Consider the following 24,520-nt stretch of genomic DNA (forward strand, 5'->3'; position numbering starts at 1 on the left):
GAACAACAAATACAAATTACATTTTCTTGAATGTCATTAGAAAGACCTAAAACTTAATGTAATGTAAAACTTGTAAAATTCAATATCATAAAGTGAAAATTATGTCATTTGTATCTATGAATTAACCTCTCTTTGAAAGAGTAACATTCCTTTCGGGCAACGTATTTAAGACAAGTTTTAAATGTTAATGCTTTCATTTTTTCTATCTTGAAGATGAGTAAAAAAAACTCCAACAGTGAGCTAAGCACTATAGAACACTGAAGGAGAATGAATGAGGCTGAATATTACAGTAGTGGACGAGGGAAGACACATACTAATTTGTTTAAAAAACAAAAAGCAAAAAATAAATAAACCACAAAGAAGCCAGGTCCCTTAGGGAAGGACAGTGCAATAGAATACCAGGTAAATAACAGCAATTTCCCAGTCCTTCCCCAGAAAGGCTTTTCTCAGGTAATTGCAAACTGAGGAAAGGGAATATATAGATGTTTTTGAGGGATGTTGGATATGAAGTCTGACTGAACACTGAGTTGATTACTTGATAGTCCCAAAGTGTAAGAAGGAAAAAAAAAAGGCATTTCAACAGGATACTGCTTTCTATGGGCTAATGAGTCAGAGGGGAAAAAAAAGATTAATTAAAAGCAATCTACTAAACAACATTAACAATAATTCAATGATATTATGGACAATTCAGATACTGGGAGGTTAGAGTACATACTGTATTTTATGAAAAATTATTATTATAAATAAAAAGATGTATGGTCTCATAACTAATAAATTTCAAATAATCTATGATAAGTAATTCTCATATCTAAAGTTCTTTATGAAATTTCCATTTGTCTCTTAAAACTTTAGTTTAGACATTAGATATTATAATACCCATTTTAAACATCATTTATTTATTTACTCAACAAATATTTATTCATTGTTTATACCAGGTTCTTATATTCTGGAGTCAGAAAACAGAACATAAACATTATAAATAAATAAATAAATGATACAGTATGTTGGAAGGTAGTAAGTACTATGTAGAAAAGAAAAAGTAAACCAGGTTAAAGGGTGTCAATGCACCAGAATGAAAAGATGGGCTACAATTTTAAATATGATGGTTAAGGTGGGCCTCGTTGTGAAAGTGACATTAAAACAGGTGAATACTGGGGCGCCAGTGTGGTGCAGTCAGTTAAGTGTCCAACTCTTGGTTTCAGCTCAAGTCATGATCTCGGGGTCATGAGATCGAGCCCAGCCTTGGTTCCATGCTCAGCGCAGAGTGTTTGAGATTCTCCATCTCCCTCTGCCTCTCCTACTCATGCGTTCTCTCTCTCTCAAATAAATAAATAAATTCTTAAAAATAAAAAAATAAAATAAAATAAAAGAGGTGAATATTAGTGAAAAAGTATCCTCAGAGAAGAAACAGTTAAGGCAAATTTCCAAAGATAGGAGCATGATGGTACTTTGGAAGGAAATCAAGAGGATCAGTATGGTTAGAGCAAAATGACCAGTGGCAAAGATAATAGAAGATGATGTCAGAGAACTAATTTGCAGGGGGTGGTCAGATCATGTAGATACTTTGTAGGAATTTTAAAGAATTTGGCTTTGTCTGAGGGAAATGGGGATCCATGATTAGATTTTGAGCAAAAAGTGTCATGACCTGACTTATGCTTTCAAAGGATATTCTCGATTTCAGTGTTGGTAATGAATTGCAGAGGGACAAAGAAGTAGGAAAACTGGTTTGGAAGCCACTGTAACTATTCAGGTGAGAGATGATAATAGTTCAGACCCTAGAAATAGAAAAGGAAGTGGTAAGAAGTAATTATGTTACATGTATCTTGAGGCTTATCCCAACAGGTATTTCCTGATGTCTACTGAGTATGAGAAGAGGGGACTCAAGGACTTCAAAGTTCTAGTCTAAGCAACTTGAAAGATGCTATCAACCAAAATAGGGAAGGTTGCAAATAGAATAGATATGAGGTGAAAAAAAAACAAGAGTTCTGTTTCAGACATGTTGAGTATGAGATGTCCACTAGCCATCCAAGTAGAGATGACAGGTAGGTAATTGTATATATGAGTTTGGGATTCTAGAGGGAAGCTTGGTCTAGAGATATAAATTTGAAGTCTGCAGGCTGTAGTTGGTATTTAAAGACATGGGATTGAGTGAGACTGTATCAGAAGTCAACATACATGAAGAAGAAAACAGGACCAATGACAGACATGCAGTACTCCAGCCTTAAGAGACTGGAAGATAAGAGGGACTGGTGAAAGGCTCTGCGAAAAAACAACCAATAAGATGGAAAAAAACCAAAAATATTCTGGGAACTGGAAGTCAAGTGGTGGAAATGTATTAAGAAAAATAGAATGATCACTATGATAGGTCACATAAAATGAGAAATGCAAATTGACTATACTTTCAGCAGTGTGGAAACTATTGATGACATCAGTAAGAGCAATTTCAGAGGATTGTGGACAGTGACAGCTTGACAGGAATGAGTTTAAAAGAGAATGAGAAGTGGAGACTTGGAGATACTAAAAATATAGGGATCTTTCATGATGTTTTGCTGCAAAGGGGAGCTAAAAAGTAAAGGATCTAGGGAGGGGCATAGAGGAAAACAACCTACAAATAAGGGGCACAGCATCAGTGCCCCCCTCCAAAAAAGATGGAAAAGCCCTTGCCCTTAGATTACACTGATTTTGTTATTTAGATACATTTCCAAAAAAATTTCAAAGATCACTCACTATGATGGAACTCTGAAACTATCCCTACATGCATTTAGATCCATACAATTTTGTAGTAAGAAGGAATCTTCAAAAATCTGCATTCAATACTCCTTAGTTCATAAATGGGGAATATAACACCAGAAAGGCAAAATAATTTGTTCCAGAATGAAGTTTATGACAAACTCAAAATGAAAATTTAAATCTTTGGCATTCAGTATAGTATATATTGTTCATGGTGGTATTTTATTTAAATTAAAATGTGATGATTTTTTAATGAATATATTTGACATATAACATTAAGTAAATTTAAGGTGGTATGTTACTTTGACATGTTTATACTTGTAATATCATTGGCGGTACAGTCATATTTATCCCATTATATAATTATAGTACAATACTGTCTATATTCACTATACATACATTAGTTCTCTATGCCTTATTGACTACTCATTCAAGTTGATATCCTTAAATACCATCATTTTATCTCCCTACTCCCATCCCCTGGTAAATACCATTTTACTATGAGTTTGGCTTTTTTAGATTCCGCATATAACTGACACCATATGATACTTTTTTCCTCTGGCCAAGGTCCATGTTGTAAATAGCAGGATATCCTTTTTTCTAATGGCTGAATAATATTACATTGTGTATATACACCACATCTTTTTTTTTATCCATTCATCCACTGATGGACATTTATGTTGTTTCCATATCTTGACTATCAGGAATAATACTGCAATAAATATGGGAATGCAGATATCTCTTCACAATACTGTTTTCCTCTCCTTTGGGTATATATCCAATAGTGGAATTGCTGAATTGTATGGTAGATCTATTTTTAATTTTTTGAGGAACTTCCATATTGTCTTGGATAGTGGTTGAATAAATTTATATCTGCACCAATAGTGTATGAGGTTCTCTTTACACCACATCCTTCCCAATGCCTCTTGTTTGGTCTTCTTAAAGACAGTCATTCTACTGAGCATGACGTAGTATCTCATTTTGTTTTGATTTGCAATTCCCTGATGATTAGTGATGTAGAGCATCTTTTCATGGGCCTGTCGGTTGTTTTGATGTCTTTGGGAAAAATGCCTACTTAGTTCTTCTGCCTGGTTTAAGTTGTGTGAGTTCTTTATATATGTTGGATATTAACCCCTTATCCAATATATGGTTTACAAAATTTTTCCCATTATGTAGGCTGTCTTTTCATTTTGCTTATTTTGCTGTGTAGAAGTGTTTGAGTTTGATGTAGTCCTGTATGTTAATTTTTGCTTTTGTTTTTGCTTTTGTTACCATGTCCAAAAAAATCATTGCCAAGTCCAACGTTGAGGAGCTTCTTCCCGATGTGTTCTTCTAGGACTTTTATGGTATCAGGCCTCGTGTTTAAGTTTGTGAACCATTTCAAGTTAATTTTTATGAGTGGTATGATATAGAGGTCTAATTACATTGTTCTGCATGTGTTTCTTCAGTTTTCCCAGGACCATTTGTTGAAGAGACTATTATTTCCTCATTGGTTGTTCTTGGCTTTCTTGTCAAATATTAGTTGACTATTTAAGCTGGAATTTAATTCTGGGTTCTCTATTCTAATTTCATGGCCTATGCATCTATATTTTGTGCCAATACCATAATGTTTTTATTACTAAGGTTTTGTAGTATAGTTTGAAATCAGGAAACATAATACCTCCAGGTTTGTTCTTTTTTTCTCAGGATTGCTTTGACTATTCAGTGTCTTTTGTGATTCTACACAAATTCTAGGATTGTATTTTCTACTTCTGTGAAGATGCCTTTGGTATTCTGGTGGACATTGTCTTAAGTCTTTGGATGCCTTTGGGTAGTATAGACACTAACATATTAATTCCTCCATGATCAGTAACGTCTTTCCATTTTGTGTGTGTCTTTTTAAATATTTTTCAGTAAAGTCTTATATTTTTTATTGCACAGATCTTTTACTTCTTTTGTTAAATTTATTCCTAAGTATTTTATCATTTTTTATTTTAAAATGCACTAATTTCATGGGTTTTTTTTTTTAGTTTTTATTTAATTCCAGTTAATTAACATAGAGTGTAATATTATTTCAGGAATACAAATTAGTGATTCAACACTTACATACAATACCTGGTGCTCATCACAACAAGTGCACTCCTTAATCCCTAGCACCTATTTAACTCATCCCCTCCACCCATCTCCCTTCTGGTAACCATGTTTGGTGTCTGTATAGCTAAGAGTCTTTTTCTTGGTTTGCCTCTCTTTTTCCCCTATGATCATTTGTTTTCTCTCTTGAATTCCACATTTGAGTGAAATCATATAGTATTTGCCTTTCTCTGAATTATTTCGATTAGCATAATACTCTCTAGCTCTGTCCACACCAATGCAAATGGCAAGATTTCATTCTTTTTTAAGTCTGAGTAATCTCCATTGTATATATACCACATCTTTATCCATTCAAAAGTCAATGGACATTTGGACCCTTTCCATAATTTGGCTATTGTAGATAGTGCTTCTATTAACATCAGGGTGCAGATATTCCTTCAAATCAGTATTGTTTGTATTCTTTGGGTAAAATGAATGAATTTTTGTGAATGCATTCTTTCCGAGGGTTTTATACTATACATATATTTTTATTTTATAGATTCCTTGTCCTTTAAGATCTATGAAAAATTGTGGTCGCAATTTATTACTCCCTTTTCACTATCTTCTTCAGCCAATCTAATAGCTAACTCTTAAGGGGGGTCTAATTTTGGCTGAGGTCATGATCTTAAGGTCCTGGGATCAAGCCCCACCTTGGGCTCTGCATTCAGCCTGGAGTCCACTTGTCCCTCTCTCCCCTGCCCCTCCCCCACTCATTCACACCTGTGCTCTCTCTCTCAAATAAAATCTTTTAAAAAAATAAAATGTTTTATAAAAAAAATAGTTGATTCTGCTACTCTAAATTCTTTTTGTAACAAGGTTGTGAATAAACACAAATTAAATAAATGCATTTGGCATTATTAAAACTTTTCTTCTTTCCTTTCTTTCTTTTCTTCATTCTTGTTTCACCTACATTTGTTAAATGAACAATATGTTCCAGGCACTACAGTATACAGGGAAAAGATGGTTGTTTTTCTTTTTGTTTCTTTGTTAAGGGGGAGACAATCAGAACCTCACAAGTTTCTCTTAGCTAGAATATAACAAGCAGTAAGCACAGTGAGAGGGTCTAGTAAAAACTAAGCACTAGTGGAGATAAGCACAGCGTGTTGTTAGAGTACATTTGCACCCACATTTTCCTAGTTTCTCTCTTACTTCTGAGATTTAGACGTTCTATCTCTATCTTATTTTCTGAGGCCACAAATTCCTCTTTTCTTTTTTACTAGCACTACAACTTCACCCGCATACTTCAGTTCCCAGTCTTGTTCCATATCATCCACCAAACCTGTGAAAGTATATGTATTCTAGTCAGAATTTATAATGATAATTCTCTTTACATTTTGCATTCTAGCTTTAGGCTGGATATTTACATGTAAATATTCTGAAACTTGAGAAATATAAAATGTCAATACTTACTTTACTTACTAAATAATATTTACTTAAAATATTAAGTGTGTAAGATTCCTGTGTAAGATTTCTGAAACACAAACTTTGAAATGTATTTAATGTCTTTGTTTTCCATGGTTTCCATTCTTCCTCCACAATGTTTTTTAATTTGACTCTTCCTTATACTCATTACCACCATCCACATCTATAACTTCATCAGTCCGTGCCTGAATTAGTGAGCAACCACCTTACTGGTTCCTCTGTACCTAGTTTCTTTTTTATCTAGTCTGGATACATATCTCACTAAGAATATCCATCATTACAGTTCTTAACTAAAAAGCATTATAATGAGTATCAGTTTTGCATTCAGCATTATGATAAGCACACGGTGATTTTAGCAAGCAATATATATAGATAAAATATTTGTATAAGAAAGAATTAACTTTAGGAATAGTTGGTGAAAATATGATGCTATATATATAATATATAGTATTATATATAATATATGCATATATAATGCTATATATTATATAATACTATATGTCATATCATATATTATATATATATATATATGTATAGTTAACCCTTGAACAACACAGGGATTAGAGGTGCCAGCCCCTCATGCAGTCGAAAATCTGCATATAACATTTGGCTCCCCCAAAATTTAACTACTAATAGTCTACTCTTGATTAGACAGAAGACGTATCAATAACATAAAGTCTATTAACATATATTTTGTGTGCTATTTGTATAATTTATTGCATTTTTACAATAAAGTAAGCTAGAGAAAAGAAAATGTTATTAAGAATCTTAAGGAAGAGGGGCACCTGGGTGGCTCAGTTGTTAAGAGTCTGCCTTCAGCCCAGGGCCTGATCCCAGGGTCCTGGGATCAAGCCCCACATCAGGCTCTGTGCTCCACTGGGAGCCTGCTTCTTCCTCTCCCACTCCCCTGGCTTGTGTTCCTTCTCTCTCCGGCTGTCTCTCTCTCTGTCAAATAAATAAATAAAATCTTAAAAAAAATCTTAAGGAAGAAAAATACATTTACAGTACTGTTTGGTAAAAAATCTGTGTATAAGTGGACCCATACAGTTCAAACCCATGTTGTTCAACGGTCAATTGTATATGCATACATATATTTTATACACATACACAAAGACACACAAACAAATGAATAAGGCAAAGCAAATAATCCAACAGAAACTGGTCAAAATATTTATGGGAAACTCACATTAGAGGAAATCCAAATGGAAAATCACTATTTGAAAAAAATGTCAATTTCAATTATAATCAGAGAAATGCAAGCAAAAACAAAGTTTTTCACAATACCATTGGCAACATTTAAAAGTCTGACAATACTGTTTTGAGGAAAATATTGGGTATGTGACTTATTCATATGTCACTACTGACAGGGTAAATTTTTATTATCATTTTGGAGAGGACAGCTCTTCATAAAATTCAAGGACATATATTCTACAATCCAGATATTCTACTTCAAGGTATATTCCCTAGAGAAGCTAAAAATAGCCACATAAGGAAACAAGTGCAAGAATATTAATTGAAGCAGTGTTGTAATAATAAAAAAAAAATTAAAACAAACAATGTAAGTTAAAGAGAAAGAAATTGTATTCATATTTTGGAATAGAATAATAAATTTAAAAGTATTTATGCTGATAATAATCAGTAAGGATGACTATCAGAAATATAAAATTAAGTGTGAAAAGGCAAGGAGTAAATCAGCAGGGTATACATCTAAAAACAGAAAACAATACCATGTTTTATTATGAATATATATATATATATATGTATATATATATATATGAACTGTATGGACACACACCAAAACTATGATAGTGGCTGCTGTTAAAGTTGGAGAAGAGAAATCAACCAGGGGTCATAGTTTAAGCAAACACTAGCTTTATCTATAATACCTACTTTGAGAAATTGGAAGAGAAATATAACATATAGGAGTCAAGTAATAAGTTAATTTTTTTACTTTTTCTTTTACTCCAAATGCATTAAATAAGAGATTTCCAAAATGTATTTATTTAAATTATGTATTTGAAAAAATATATATTCACATGTGTATACATGTCCATATACACACATGTACATACATATGTTATGTGTATGCATATTTTTAAAATTATGTATGTATATGTATACATACACAGAAAAAAATATTAACATCTTTACTGATCAAAAACAGAACCTACCTACCTGAAAAGCACTGGGAAGAGTTTGAGCCAAAGGCCTGTTTGATACAATGTAATTGGAAACAGGCATTCAGAATGAGGCATTTGGCCCTGCAGGAAACAGGAACAAAATGTGTTCCACACAAAATTATAGGGGACCTGAGTCAGGTTTACTACTTAATGCCAAGGACTAGGGAGGAGCTGCTCTGTTTGTAAGAATGGGCTGAAAATAATGTTGCTCAATAGCAGCCTAAGGCTATATTTTAAATAGAATTGAATTTATGGATTGCTGTAGTCAAACCCAACAAAACTGCAAATTATATTGCAATCTTTACCACAAAAAATAATGCCAAAATGCCTTTATAAGACCTAGTTCTGAAAGAAGGTTCGGGAAGTCAGGCAGAAAAAACTGCAAACTACTAGAAAAGAAAAAAAATCTTATTAAAAAAAGGCCTGCGCTCTATGACCCAAATTTACAGATGTAGTGAAAAGAAGGGCCACTTGCACCCCAATATTCATAGTAGCATTGTCCACAATAGCCGAACTGTGGAAGGAACGAAGATGCCCTTCAACAGATGAATGGATAAAGAAGTTGTGGTTCTTATATACAATGGAATATTACTCAGCCATCAGAAAGAATGAATACCCACCATTTGCATCGACATGTATGGAACTGGAGGGGATTACGGTAAGTGAAATAAGTCAAGCAGCGAAAGACAATTATCGTATGGTTTCACTTATGTGTGGAACATAAGAAATACCATGGAGGACATTAGGAGAAGAGAGGGAAAAATAAAGGAGGGGAATCAGAGGGGGAGACAAACCATGAAAGACTATGGACAACGGGAAGCAAACTGAGGGTTTCAGAGGGGAAGGGGGTGTGGGGTTGGGTTAACCCGGTGATGGGTATTAAGGAGGACACGTATTACATGGAGCACTGGGTGTTATATGCAAACAATGAATCATGGAACGCTACATCAAAAACTAATGATATACTCTATGGTGACTAACATAACATAATAAAATAAAATTGAAAAAAAAAGAAACTGAAAGTATGACATTGCATAAAGGAAAAACAAAAAAGGCCTGCAAAACAAAATTACAAAACATGTGAAGATTATTAGTGAAAAAGAAAGGTAACCAAAAAAATCAATGTGAATTCATTCTGAATAAAACAATATTACAGTCTGACTAAAATGTGTGACTTTGGAAAAGGATGAGTTAGACACCTTTCAAAAACTGAAAATAAATTATGCTTTAATCTCAAATGGAAGGAATTCTATACTGAACACAATCAAAGAGAGAATTAGCAAAATTATAGATTGTACTGAAGAATTTATCCAGAATGCCCAACAGAAAGATAAGGAGACTTTAAAAAAATTAAAAGTTGTGGGGTGCCTGGGTGGCTCAGTTGGTTAAGCATCCAACTCCTTTTTTTTTTTATATCATGTTAGTCACCATACAGTACATCCCTAGTTTTTGATGTAAAGTTCCATGATTCATTATTTGCATATAACACCCAACTTTTGATCTCATCTCAGGTCTTGAACTCAGGGTTATGAGTTCAGGCCTTGTGTTGGGCTCCATGAATAAAAAGAAAAAAAAATTAAAAGTTGTTAAAATATCCCTTTCTTCCCCTACCGATCATCCTAGTTCTTATGTTCCATAGATGAGAGAAATCATATGATAATTGTCTTTCTCTGCTTGACTTATTTCACTTAGCATTATCTCCTCCAGTGCCGTCCATGTTGCAGCAAATGTTGAGAATTCGTTCTTTCTGATAGCTGAGTAATATTCCATTGTATATATGGACCACAGCTTCTTAATCCAGTCATCTGTTGAAGGGCATCTCGGCTCCTTCCATGATTTGGCTATTGTGGACAATGCAGCTATGAACATTGGGGTGCATATGGCCCTTCTCTTTACTACGTCTGTATCTTTGGGGTAAACACCCAGTAGTGCAATGGCTGGGTCATAGGGTAGTTCAATTTTTAACTTTTTAAGGGACCTCCACACTGTTTTCCAGAGTGGCTGTACCAACTTGCATTCCCACCAACAATGTAGGAGGGATCCCCTTTCTCCACATCCTCTCCAACAATTGTTGTTTCTTGCCTTGTCTATCTTTGCCATTCTAACTGGCGTAAGGTGGTATCTCAGTGTGGTTTTGATTTGAATTTCCCTGATGGCTAATGATTTTGAACATTTTTTCATGTGTCTGTTAGCCATTTGTATGTCTTCATTGGAAAAGTGTCTGTTCATATCTTCTGCCCATTTTATGATTTGTTTATTTGTTTCTCGTGTATTGAGTTTGAGAAGTTCTTTGTAGATCTTGGATACCAGTCCTTTATCTGTGGTGTCCTTTGCAAATATATTCTCCCATTCCGTGGGCTGTCTCTTAGTTTTTTTGACTGTTTCCTTGGCTGTGCAGAAGCTCTTTATCCTGATAAAGTCCCATAAGTTCATTTTATCTTTTATTTCTCTTGCCTTTGGAGATGTGTCGTGAAAAAGGTTGCTCTGGCCGATGTCATAGAAGTTGTTGCCTATGTTCTCCTCTAGAATTTTGATGGATTCCTGTCTCACATTGAGGTCTTTCATCCATTTGGAGTTTATTTTTGTGTATGGTGTGAGAGAGTGGTCAAGTTTCATTCTTTTGCATGTAGCTGTCCAATTTTCCCAGCACCATTTATTGAAGAGACTGTCTTTTTTCCACCGGATGTTTTTTCCTGCTTTATCAAAGATTAGTTGCCCAAAGAGCCGAGGGTCCATTTCTGGGTTCTCTATTCTGTTCCATTGGTCGATGTGTCTGTTTTTGTGCCAGTACCATGCTGTCTTTGTGATCACAGCTTTGTAGTACAGCTCGAAATCCGGCATTNGAAAAAAAAAGTTGTTAAAATATATGAAGAATAATTTTAGAAGCTTCAACACATGCAGATTGAAAACAGGTTTCAGTTGTACTTTTAACTGTGAACAAAAACAAAGACAAAACTTTAAAAATACAAAAATTAAAGAGTCTTTATTCCTACCCCTCTTCTAACCATTACTAAATTAGGATATTACATTTGGATATGATTAAGCAAAAAGAAAAAAAAAGCATTAAGGAAAGTAAACACATAAGGAAAGCAAAAGTTAAACTACATATTGGGGAACACAGATAATGACAAAATATATTGATAAATTTAATAAAGTAATAATTATAAATTAATAGATTTTCTATTTAAAATAAAAACACATAAAATTTCAGGATGTTGCTAAATTAGTATATATAAACCTTAAGCCTTGAAGCATATTTATTATTAAACAAGAGTATTTGAAAATAATGATTCAAGCAATCAAATTAAGAGATTGGAAGAAAAACATAGTACTTAAAGAAAGTAGAAGGAAAGAAATAATACAAGAATAGAGAATAATGAAGTGGAAATCAAAGACAAAAGAGAAAAAATTTATAAAACCAAGAATGTGTTACTCACAAAAATACACAAAAAATATTAGGAACAATAAAGGGTCACTGAGACAGAGAAGACATTAATGCTATCATCAGAGAATAATGCAAATTTTATAGAACTATATTTTTTAAATTTAATGAAATTGACAAAAATATATCCTAGTAGAAAAAATAAAGTTAACTCAAGAACATACAGACAACTTGAAAATACTTCCACCACTAAAGAAAAATAGGTGTTAATCATTAATCAAAAATCTTTCCTATAACTTACAGAATGAGAGAAAAAAAATTATAAATCATATATCTGATAATGGCTTAATATCCAGATTCTGTAAAGAATTCTTTTTTTTTTTAAAGATTTTATTTATGTATTCGACAGAGAGAGAGACAGCAGCGAGAGAGGGAACACAAGCAGGGGGAGTGGGAGAGGAAGAAGCAGGCTCATAGCAGAGGAGCCTGATGTGGGGCTCGATCCCATAACACCGGGATCACGCCCTGAGCCGAAGGCAGACGCTTAACCGCTGTGCCACCCAGGCGCCCCACTGTAAAGAATTCTTGCAACTCAACAGCAAAAAGACAAGCAACACAACTTTAAATCAACAAAGGACTTGAATAGATAATTCTCTAAAGATCTATAAATGGCCAAAAAGCACATGAAAAGGTATTCAGCAACATCTGTCATTAAGTAAATGCAAATCAAAACCACAATCAGATACCACTTCACACCCATTAGGATGGATTTAATCAAGAAAATGGAAAATAACAAGTACTGGCAAGGACATGAAAAAATTGGAACCCTCATATATTGCTAGTGAATATTTATAATGGTGCATCATGCTGTGGAAAACAGTTTGGCTGTTTCTCAAAAATTTAAGCATATAATTACCATATGACCCAATAATTCCCCTTCTAGGTGTATTTCATTTCAAGAGAGATAAAAACATGTCCACACAGAAACTTGTACACAAAATTTTATAGCAGCTTTATTCATAAGGGTCAAAAGGTAGAAATAACCCAAATGTCTATCAAGAGATAAATGGCTAAACAAAATGTGGTATATACAATGGAATATTATTCAGCCATAAAAAGGAATGAACTACATGCTACAAGTTGGCTCAACCTCAAAAACATTATGCTAAATGGAAGAAGTCAGACACAAGTATCATATATTACCTGATTCCCTTTATAGGATATATCCAGAGTAAGCAAATCAATCAAGACAGAAGGTACACTAAAGAGGTTATCAGGGGATTTGGAGAGAGGGAAGGGAGAGTGATGACTCAGTATGGGTAGGAGATGTTTTTATGAGGTGATGAAATGTTTTGAAACTAAAAAGAGCTGGTAGTTATATAAATTTGTGAATATACTAAATACTACTGAATTGTACTCTAAATACAACTGAATAGTATTTTTAAATGGTAATTTATGTTATGTGAATTTCACTTCAAAAAAAGTCTTCCCCAAAGTAACACCAGAAGATAAATTTACAAGAAAGGTTTAGAAAAACTCCATGGAACAAGTAATGCCTATATAATACAAACTGGATCTTTGAATGAAAGAATTTGTCATTTTGTTTTGTGAGGCTTAGAAAAGCAAACAGGACCGTACAAGAAAAGAAATTACTAGAACAATCTCATTTTTAATAAATATTAATAGAGAAAACATTACTACATTCAATATACCAGCTAATGAAAAATCTGAATCATGACTACAGGAATGCCTTCAAAAGGCTCGTCAGTCGAGCTGACACAACTAATCAATGATCATGAAGATAAATCAATAAAAATTACCCAAACTAAAGAACAAAGATTAAAAAGAGAGAATTTAAAAAGAAAAAAGAAAAAGACAGAACTCTACAAACAAAAAGTTTAAATAAGTATAACTGAAATGTCAGAAACAGAAAAGAAAAATACTTAAGATTTTGCTGAAAATTTTTCAAAATTCTTGACAGCCACCAAACTACATAATAAAGAAGCTTAAAAGCACCACAGAGAATTTTTTTAAAAGAAATGACATGACATAATCTTGGCAGGAAATCCTGGAGGAAGTCAGAGAAGACACATTCATATAGGATTGCAGCAAAATTACAGCAGACTTCTCATTTAAAAACTAGGAAAGCCAAAAACAATGGAGTGACATCTTTAAAATGAAAAAGATAAAACTGTCTAAAAAGAATTTTATATGCAGAGTAAATATCATCAAAATTACAAACTTCTCCTTAAAGGACTGGGTAAGAAAATGAAAGAGCTAACTATAGACTGGGAGAAAATACTTGTAAATCACATATTTAATAAAGGATTTATATCTAAATTACAAAAAGTACTCTCAAAAATAAATATTAAGAATATAATCCAATAAAAATGGACAAAAGAGACACAACCAGGAAAGGTAAATTTATGGCAAAGAAGTACATGAAACTATGTTCATAGTCATTTTAAACCACAATGAGATACCCATGTACATTTTTTTATAAAGGCTAATTTTTTTTAAATCTGACAGTGTCAAGTGCTGGCAAGAATTTAAGGAATCTGGAAATCTCACACCTTGTTGGTAGAAATGCAAAATAGCTCAGAATGAAAACAGTTTGGGAGTTTATTATAAAGTTAAATGTACAATTATCATATGACCCAGTAACACACAAGTCATTTTATTTATGGTCACCAGCAATTTAAAACAACCCAAATATCCCTCAAATGGGGAATGGATAAATAAATTGTGATCTATTCATACAATGGAATACAACACAGCACTAAAAACTATCAAACTACTGATACAATATGTGTGGTTGTAGCAGAGTTCTGCAAGTCTTGAGAAACACATATACCAATACGATTAAGAATAATTCTATCATCTCCCCAAATCCCCCATACCATTTGTAGTGTAGTAAACTCACTCTAATGCTCAACCCTGGCAATCATTTATCTGTTCTCTTTCCCTTAGTTTTACCTTGGCAAGAATGTCATACAATGTAATTAAACGGCATATAGCTTTTGAGCATGATTTCTTTCACTTAGCTAAGTGTATTTAAGATTCATCCACCTTTTAGTGGCGTTACATATACTTCCTCGCTTTCTTTTTATATTTTTGTGAAACTCTGTTGTGTCTCAGTTTCCATAATACACAATCCCCCAGTTTTCCTTTTAGCTCTTTGGTACTTTCCTTTCAGTCTCCTTTGCAAGATACTCTTTCTCTATTCAAACTTTACAGTTTGACTTTCTCTAGACATCAGTCCTGAGCACATTTCTTCTATATCTACCCTCACTTACTAGGGTGGCAATAATCTTTCTTATGATTTCCAATGTTACCTATATGCTAACAAGCCATAAATTTTTATCTCCATATTATAAATCCAGATGTTCCTATCCAATGTATTAAGTTTTATTCTTTCCTCATCAGTGCACTGACTGGCAGAGCAGACCCACCTTGATTAGGGGTTTAAAATTCCCTTCTTTGGGGTCAGCCAAGTAACCCCTCAGCCAGGTTCTGTTTTCTCCACCCTCTCCCCATAAGAGGTTAGAAACTCCTTGTATAACTCCAAGGAAGCCCTCTAAAATGCTCTAAGTATTTTGTTGTCTGTATTCAGAGCATCAGTTGAGTTTAGCAATAAGCCACCCAATTCATGTTATTTTAATTCTCACTTCCCACGTTTCTCAAATGCCTGATATATGAGACCAACTAACGGAGTCCCTTATACTGCTATATGGTCCCAGTGCACCACCAGTATACTTTCAAAAATTAGATGGTAGAATCAGGACTCTTTGTGTCCTACTTTCCACCACTGATGGGATTATTCAACCTTTAATCATTTTTGGTATCAACTTCACAGGTTATTATTTTCTGGGACATGTATTATGAGACAGTGTTTAGCATACAGGATATTTACTATAGTGCTCTTGTAATCAATAATTACAGAAAGCAAGTATGAAAAGTGGAAGAAGTATGACTAGCAACAGCATTGGCCAAGCCCATGAGAGCTGTAGAACTAGATGAACCATAAAGAATGTCCCCTGTTGGAGCAAGATGGCCAGGCTGTTATGAGTCACTGGATGTACCCATCCCCACATCCCCAGCAACAGCATGACATGTGTGAGGTGGCTTTCTGAAATAATCACTAAAGGGGATGACAGCTAGAGACTGTCTTTTGATAATGCTCTCATAGGTGGGGCAACAAGTTCTTCGTTGAAGGGGGATCTGGGAGGTAAATCTCAGCATCTACTACAATGTCCCAAAGGAAATTCTTGAAATTCAACCAACACCCTCCTCTCCCAAATATAATCCCTTTCCACTATTCCCATTTTAGGAATTTATCCAACAGTTCTAAAACTAGAAATCTAGGAGTCCTTCCCAATATCTTCTTTATCACCAGCCACCCACAATATATATTAGCATTAAGTACAGACATTTTACCTCCAAATTATAACTTAAATTCTCCCTAGCATATTGTCTCTATAGCCACTGCCAACACCCTGGTCTAAGCCATAATCATCTCTCACCTGGACAATTCCTATAACCTCCTTCCTAGTCTTCCTGTTCCCTCTCTTGACTTTTCCATTCCATTCTCCACGTAAAAGTCAGTATAAACTTTGTAAAGTATAAATTGGATCATCTGAACCCCCAGTATAAACTTTGTAAAGTATAAATTGGATCATCTGAACCCCCTAGCTTCAAACCTTTAAGGGCTTCCTACTGAATTTAGAATTGAATAGAAACTCCTTCACATCTCCCACCAGGCTTTTACTAATTGGTACTTTCTCCAATCTCATCATGGCTCCCTCTTTCCATTACTCACCACTCTTTGGCTATATAGAATTCCTTCAGTTTTTGGCTACTGCTGGGTAGTTCCCTGCCATAAATGAACATTCTTCATTTTCTTCTAATCTCTGTTTTTTGTGGGTTTTTTTGTTTTTATTACTGACTTCTTTGTCATACTTCAGGTTATCAATTTTAACATTACCTTCTCAGAGAGTTCTTCCTTAATACGCAGTGACTATATACCTGTGGCTGTTTAGCATCTCTTTAATATTCTTTTGAATCAATAGAAATTCTCATAATGCAGATGATTCCCACATTATGAACCTTGCCTCTCCAAGGCAGATATCAGAATTCAACTTCCCAGCTGTTACGGCAGCTGGAATGCAGTCCTGTGATCCAGAAATTGCTAGCCACTTGCAGCAGAGTTAGCCTTCCAATGAGAAAAAAACAACATGAGGAATTAGTCTCACTACAACTCACTTATCAGAAAAGAGGTGACAGAGATGACAAGCTCTGCAGAATAGTAATTGTGAACATTCTGATAGCCCACCTTGAGCATCACTGTGTGGGTGGAGGGTTTGTTAAAACTGTTGTTTGGGAGCCAAATTAAGGTGGCTAGCTTCTTTTGCTGAAGTAGCCTCCTGCAGTATGGCTGGGTATTGTTCCTGGCTCCCTAATTTTCCCAAAGACTCTGTGAGCCATCTTCTATATGTTGATAAATTCCTTTTCTCCTAGAACTAACCACAGTGGATTCCACTGTTTGTTTGTAACTAAAGCCTAACATTTATAATTTCCCATCTAGGGCACTTCTGCTCTATTATCCTCTATCTTAAAACTTTTTGTTTCCATCATTGCATTAGCACACTTTCTAATTGTGTATGTATTGTCTGTTTCTCTACTAGATTATAAACTCCTTGAGGGAAGAGTCTGTATTTTTCATTCAGCACTATATATGAAGTCTCATCATTGGTTCATTCAACAAACTTTATAGAACCCTTTCTATTTGGCAGACATTGACACAGGCACTAAAGATATAACATCAATAAGATGATTCTTCCTCTCAAAGTGCTTGCATTTTATTTGGAGAGACAGACATAGAAATAGAACATTAAAATCTAATATAGTCAGTACATGGATAAAAATTGTCAAGCATTCTTATAAGTTTACCAAGGAAGAGCATCTAATATAATCTGTTGGAGAAGACGGGAGATGAGACTAAGAAAAAGAGAAACAGGAAAGGGAAAGAGTCATGGAAGTTTCAGGAAGAACTCTTGGAGGATGCAATCCAAAAGCTTAAAAGTGTGAGCAGAAGTTTGACAGGTGAAAGGAGAGGAGATGGGGGGATGGTATAGAATAAGAAGACTCCAGGTAAAGGTGAAAAGTCCTAGAGTGAAGAGCTATATGGTAGAGAGAGGGGTGCCTTTCACAGGAGGTAGGCAGGAGAGAAGACACAAAGTGGGGAAGAGGCTGAAAAGACAAAGTTTACACCATGAATGAACTCATGCTCCACTAGAGATTCCTACAATTATGCCTGAATATGGAAAAGGCTCAGAAGAGAATGTAAAAAAAAAATGTAACTAGGAGATTAGTTTGAGTGATTTTATTCCATTTTTTAATACTTCTATAGCTACAGGGACATTCTGTGTATCATTATTTTGTCAGTTAACTAAAGTTTGTAAAAATCCTTTTGCAACTATCTTCAACACACACTGGCCAATGCTTCTATTGTATAATAAATGCTTATGGAAAGAATATGCAAGATTATACTGAGGAAACTTGAACGTAAAAGGAACTCTTTCACTTTCTGTGACCGTTAATGTGTAATATGCCCACAAGAAATTCAAAATATCTCATTGCAGTTTGGGTTATTCTTTGGCCTATGCTGCAAAGTATTCCTTAAAAATAAATTATATAGTTGGGTAATGATGCATATCAATTCACATCCAGCTTTTGCAAATGATAAAACAGAACTCAAAGACTGAGATTATTACATAGAATCAAGATTTATAATCCTACCAGGGTTCACATAAATTTCCCCTCCAGGACCCAGACAAACCACTTATCTAAGTAACCTTCTTATCTTTCAATTCTTAATGAAATGTCCTTAAGGCCTCCGCTGCAGGATCCCTGCTTTATGCGCCAAGAAAATGAAGGTTTGTCACAAGATCCTTAGCAGTGGTATGCAAATAGGGAGCAAAATGTGAATAGTAAAGTGAAAAATACCATTGGCTGGTTAAGGAAAAAAATAATAACTACTTACCTTTCCCTATTCGTTCTTTATATAAACTCTGGATCTAAAATGCTGAAATACAGACTGGGGAACAAACTTTTACATCTGTGGACTGAATTTTCAGTGAATGCATCCTTCCAGCTCTTCCCCGTGTTTCTCAAAGCCACGTGGGCTGTTCTGCTTTCAATGGGTTAATTACCAAGGAAGCATTTTTCCTCTGTGGTCTAGACATAGAAATATCCAGATATTGTTTCCCTTGAAAGGCAGCCATCCTGCTGAATGTACTTGATCACCATTTCCCATGTTTTTCTAAGGCCAGATGGGGCTAAACATAATTTCTGAAGATTTTTCTCTCTCCTTTTATTCACCGATTAACAGCTTGTTTGTTTTCGAGTGAGGATTCTGCCAGGCAAATACAGGGATGAAAAAAAAATTCCTTCATTTTTAAGGTGGAGCAGCTCAGGAATGATGGATTTGTTGTAGCCAAAAGAAAACAATCCTTGGACCTAACAAATAAGCATGGGGGGAAACGTTTACTCAATATTACATAATTTCAGTACTATGAGTACATAATGGGGATTTTGAGAATAATATAATTATCTTAACTGAAACCCAAAGGTAGGTGTGTAATGTACGTATAAATAGGTAGAGAGCGAGAGAAAGAGTGAAATCTTAACCTTTGGGAAAAAAAATCTTAATCCTGACAATGCTCTTTGACCTTGGATAAGTCACTTCAATTATTTGAGCCCTTGCTTTTATACATATAGACTAAAAGATGATTTTATATCTAAGATCTTTCCATCTCTAAAACTTTTTGATCTCCTGTGGTTAATCCCCAGCCAATAATAGTCTACCTGGGAATAATTCTGTTTCTCCTCCATTGTCTCCCCTACCCCTTATTCTATTTGGTGAGACTAGCTGCCTGTTCTGTGGGAGTTACATAATAAGTGGGAAGTGAAGACAGCTGAACCTGCTCTGAAACCATGATAAATAGCTCCAGTGTCCTGAGTGTGCCTTCCCTGTTGGAGGCCAAGCAACTTCATGCAGACATGGGAAGGATTAAGTGGTACTTCATCTGAGTGCACACTGGCACAGGGGCCAGGCACATGTAGTCCACATGAGGCTACTCTGAAACATCTCCTTTCTGGGAGGACCTGGACCTCCCCTCTCCCATTACAGTCTCAGGTTTCCTGAGTCCTAGAGGCCTGTCAGCCACAATGAATGGCACTGCCAGGAACAGTGGTAAGCAGCAGGAACCTAACCCTGACTATAACAGGACTTACTCCAACTCTTAATAACTCAGGCAACTAATTTGGCCACCAGCACTACCTTCTCCCAGCTTTGCTAAAATAGCCAAGTCTGTGATTGCTGATGCCCAGTAGTAACATATCCATTCTAGGCCAGGGACTGTGAAAAATATGCTTAAAAAAATGAGTCAATATGATTAATCTTAGAAACTATTTTTTTTAGTATCAAAACATCATTAAAGTGGCTGGAGAGACTGATCATTTCTGGTCACTGTGTGACTAAAGGGACACACCACTCAAGTCCCCAGCTAACACAAGGCCAAACTTTGCTCAGATACTGGTGAGCCATGTGGGAATAACAAAGGCTGAATTGGCAAATACAGGAACATCGCCTCTCACAGGCCAAAGACTCACTAGAGAGGAGCACCGCACCCTCCATGGAGTTACCCAGACTAGGCCTCCCATTTCTTTTGAAATGCATGTTCCAGCAGTCTTAGACACACTCTGGAAACAACTACACATTTCTGAATGATGACTTCTAAGGTGAAGACTTGTCAGTAGTATGGTAATGTGGATAAAAGAAAAATATTTTATTTGGTGGTAGAATTTCCTGACCCCTAAAAAGACACTACAAAACTTGATTTGACTGTAGACTGAAGTTAATGATCAAGGTTTTATGTCTAATTCGCTGTCACAGACGAAAACCAATCCTCCCTCATTTTTTTTTTCCTCGCTGCATGTTAGATGCCACATTAAAGCATACCAAAATAGCAATTTCAGCCTCAGGGACAGATTTTTAATGCAAGACTCCTCACACTAGATTGCTTTCTTCAAACATCCGAGGGTATGTTTTCCAGCCCTATCTGCCCATCCAAGAAAAAAGAGTTTCAAATTAAAAATACTTTAAATCTATCCCAACTGAATAAAACCACTGGGTAAACACCACTGAAGTGGTTGGAGAGACTGATCACTTTCGGTATCTCTGTGACTAAAGGGACATATTACCCAAGTCTTAGCTGACATGAAGCCAAACTCTACTCAAGCACTGGTGAGCTACATGGGAATAATGAAGGCAGAATTGGCAATGTACAGGTGTTTGGTCTCATAGGCCAAACACCTCACCAGAGAGATGCATGGCGTCCTCCCTGGAGTTACCCAGACCAGGCCTCTTGTTTCATTCTGAAATGTGTGTTTCAACTGTATTAGACACAATCTAGAAGCAACTATACATTTCTGAATGAAGTCCTGAGGTGGATACTTGTCAGCAGTAGGGTACTATACAGCATTCTGTTCTGTGATGCTACCATAATTCATTGATCCATTCTATTCTTGGAAGGCTCTTGAGGAGTTTTCCATTTTTTACTATTATGAGTAGTGTTACTAAGATAACCTAGTTTATGGCTTTTGCTAAAGCTATGCATACATTTCTGTTGGTTATATACCTAGTATACCTAGTACAACACTGTTATATGGCGGTTTCTGGTTTGCCCTTCCCTGATGACGAATGAGCTTGATATATTTTGTAAGTTTATAGGCTATTTGAGTATCTTTTATTGTAAATGGTCTGCTCAAGCCTTGTTCATATGTCTATTGGTTTATCTGCCTTTTTCTTATTGATTTCTTTTTTTTTTTTTTAAGGTTTTATTTATTTATTTGACAGAGATAGAGACAGCCAGCGAGAGAGGGAACACAAGCAGGGGGAGTGGGAGAGGAAGAAGCAGGCTCATAGCAGAGGAGCCTGATGTGGGGCTCGATCCCATAACACCGGGATCACGCCCTGAGCCGAAGGCAGACGCTTAACCGCTGTGCCACCCAGGCGCCCCTTCTTATTGATTTCTAAAAGTTCTTTTTATATTCTTGGTACAATTATTTTGAAGCTTTTACAGAGGCTCTTGATTTGTATATGAACTGAATTATCGTTTTGTTTCAAAATTTTTTGTTTTTGCAAGGAAAATAAAAGCAAAAATAAACAACTGGAACTACATCAAACTAAAAAGCTTTTGTACAGCAAAAGAAATCATCAACAAAACAAAAGGCAACCTTTGGAATGGGAGAAGATATTTGAAAATGATATCTATGGTAAGGATTAATATCCAAAATATATAAAGAACTCATACAACTCAAGCAACTTAATCTGATTAAAATTGGCAGAAGACCTAAATAGACATTTTTCCAAAGACGACATATGGATGACCAACAAACACATGAAAAGATGCTCAACATCATTAATCATCAGGGAAATGCAAATCAAAACCACAATCCAGTATCATCTCACACAAGTAAGAATGGTTAGTATCAAAAAGACAAGAAATGGCAAGTGTCAGCAATGAAGTAGAGAAAAGGCAACCCTCATGCACTGTTGGTGAGAATGTAAATGGTGCAGCCAAATACAATAAGGAGGTTCTTCAAAAAATTAAAAATAGAAATAACTTTATATAATTCAGCAATTCCACTTCTGGGTATTTAATCAAAGAAAATGGGGAGCCTGGGTGGCTCAGTTGCCAAAGCATCTGACTTCAGCTCAGGTCATAACCTTAGTGTCCTGGGATTGAGCAAAATATCGGGCTCACCTCTCAGCAAGGAGTCTGCTTGTCCCTCTCCTTCTCTCTCTGCCCCTCCCCCTCCCCGTGCTCTGCCTGTCTCTCAAATAAATGAATAAAATCTTAAAAAAGAAAGAAAATGAAAACACTAATTCAAACAGATACATGCATTCTTATGTTTGTTGCAGCATTATTTACAATAGCCAAGATATGGAAGCAACCTAAATGTACATAAACAGATGCAATACACACACATATACACACAGGAATATTACTAAGCCATAATTGCCATTCATAACAACATGAATCGATGAATGGACCTGAAGGGTATTATGCTAAGTGAAATGAGTCAGACAAAGAAAATACCATATGATTTCACTTCTATGTGAAATCTAAAAAAACAAAACAAGTGAACAAACAAAAAAGCAGAGACAAGCTCATAAATACAGAGAACAAACTAGTGGTTGCAGGAAGGGACTGAGCTAGGGGCTTGGGCAAAACGGGTAGGGGGAATTAAGAGGTACTGATTTCCAGTTATAACGTGAATAGATCACGGGATGAAAAACACAGCATGGGGAATACAGCCAATAACGTTATAATAACTTTGCATGGTGATGGATAGTGGTTTCATTTGTCATGGTGAGGGTTTTGTAGTGGATATAATTGTCAAGTCATGTATTGTACACCTGAAGCTAATATAGTAATGTAAGTCAACTATACTTCAATTAAAAATTTTAAAAAAACTGTTTTTAAAAAAAAGAAAGTGTCAATAAGACAGTAAAATTCATTCTTTAAAAAGATCTAATTACTAGAGCTTATGGTAGACAAGAATATGTACAAATATGTGAAATATTTCATTCAGGGAAGTGAAATATTCATTCCACGGGATAATAATGTTATAATAGGAAATAACAACAACAAAAATTTCTTCTTGTGCTCTCTCTGAAAGTCTTTGCCTGCTTTAAGATCACAAAGTTAGTCACCTTACTTTTCCTCTAAAAGTTGTATTGTTTGTCTTTTCCATTTAAATATATAATCCATTTGAATTCAATTATTTTCTATAAAGTATGGAGGGCCAAGCACATATTTTTCATAAGGATATTCGATTGACTCAGCATTATTTATTGAAAAGACCATTCCTTCTTCACTGTGCTTTTTTATACTTTTATCTTAAGTCAAATGACTATATATGTGAGTCTAAATCCAAACTCTATTCTAATTGTCAGTTTGTCTATCCTGTTACCAAAGCCATGCTGTCTTAGATACTATAATTTCATAATAAATTTTGATATCTGGCAAAGTAAATCCTTCAGCTATGTTCTCCTCCAAGAATACTTTAGCTATTCTTGGCTCTTTGCATTTCTAATTCTCATTTAACAAAAAGGATGCTCATATTTTTTATTAGGATCACACTAGATTTGTAGATTCATTTGGGCAGAATATTCTTTTTTTATAATAATTTTTTATTATATTATGTTAGTCACCATACAGTACATCCATAGTTTTTGAAGTAAAGTTCCATGATTCATTACTTTGGGCAGAATATTCTAACAATATTGAGTATTCCATCTGTAAACATGGGCTATGTCTCCATCTGTTTAGATCTTCCTTAATTTCTCTCAGTGTTTTATAGTTTGACCACAGAAGTGTTTGCACATGTTTTATTACATCAGTTGCTAGATCTATGATTCTTTAAACGTTATTATAAATGATAGTGTTTAAATTTCATTTTCCATTTGCTTCTGGTATATATAGAAATATTTATAAAATTATGCATATTAAACTCATATTCAGGGGCATTGCTAAATCTTCTTGTAAATTCTTGTTGTTTTCCTATAGTTTGTTGATGTGATGAATTACATTGAGTGATTTTCTAATGTTAAACCATCCTTGCATAT

The 24,520-nt window shown here is 35.0% G+C and overlaps 1 long non-coding RNA gene across 3 annotated transcripts in view; it reads right to left on the minus strand.

The window, feature by feature from the left end:
- Positions 1-24,520, minus strand: part of LOC117801776 — a 611,477-nt gene that overhangs the window by 424,887 nt on the left and 162,070 nt on the right. Inside the window, exon 4 of one of the 3 annotated variants that reach the window (XR_004624493.1) lies at positions 18,646-19,341. The exons of the other annotated variants lie outside the window; for them this stretch is intronic. This is a non-coding gene — a long non-coding RNA (uncharacterized LOC117801776). Of the gene's footprint in view, positions 1-18,645; positions 19,342-24,520 lie in introns of those variants that run through there. 3 annotated transcript variants of the gene reach the window in all.

Source organism: Ailuropoda melanoleuca, chromosome 1 (assembly GCF_002007445.2).
Source record: "Ailuropoda melanoleuca isolate Jingjing chromosome 1, ASM200744v2, whole genome shotgun sequence".
Classification (NCBI taxonomy): Eukaryota; Metazoa; Chordata; class Mammalia; order Carnivora; family Ursidae; genus Ailuropoda; species Ailuropoda melanoleuca.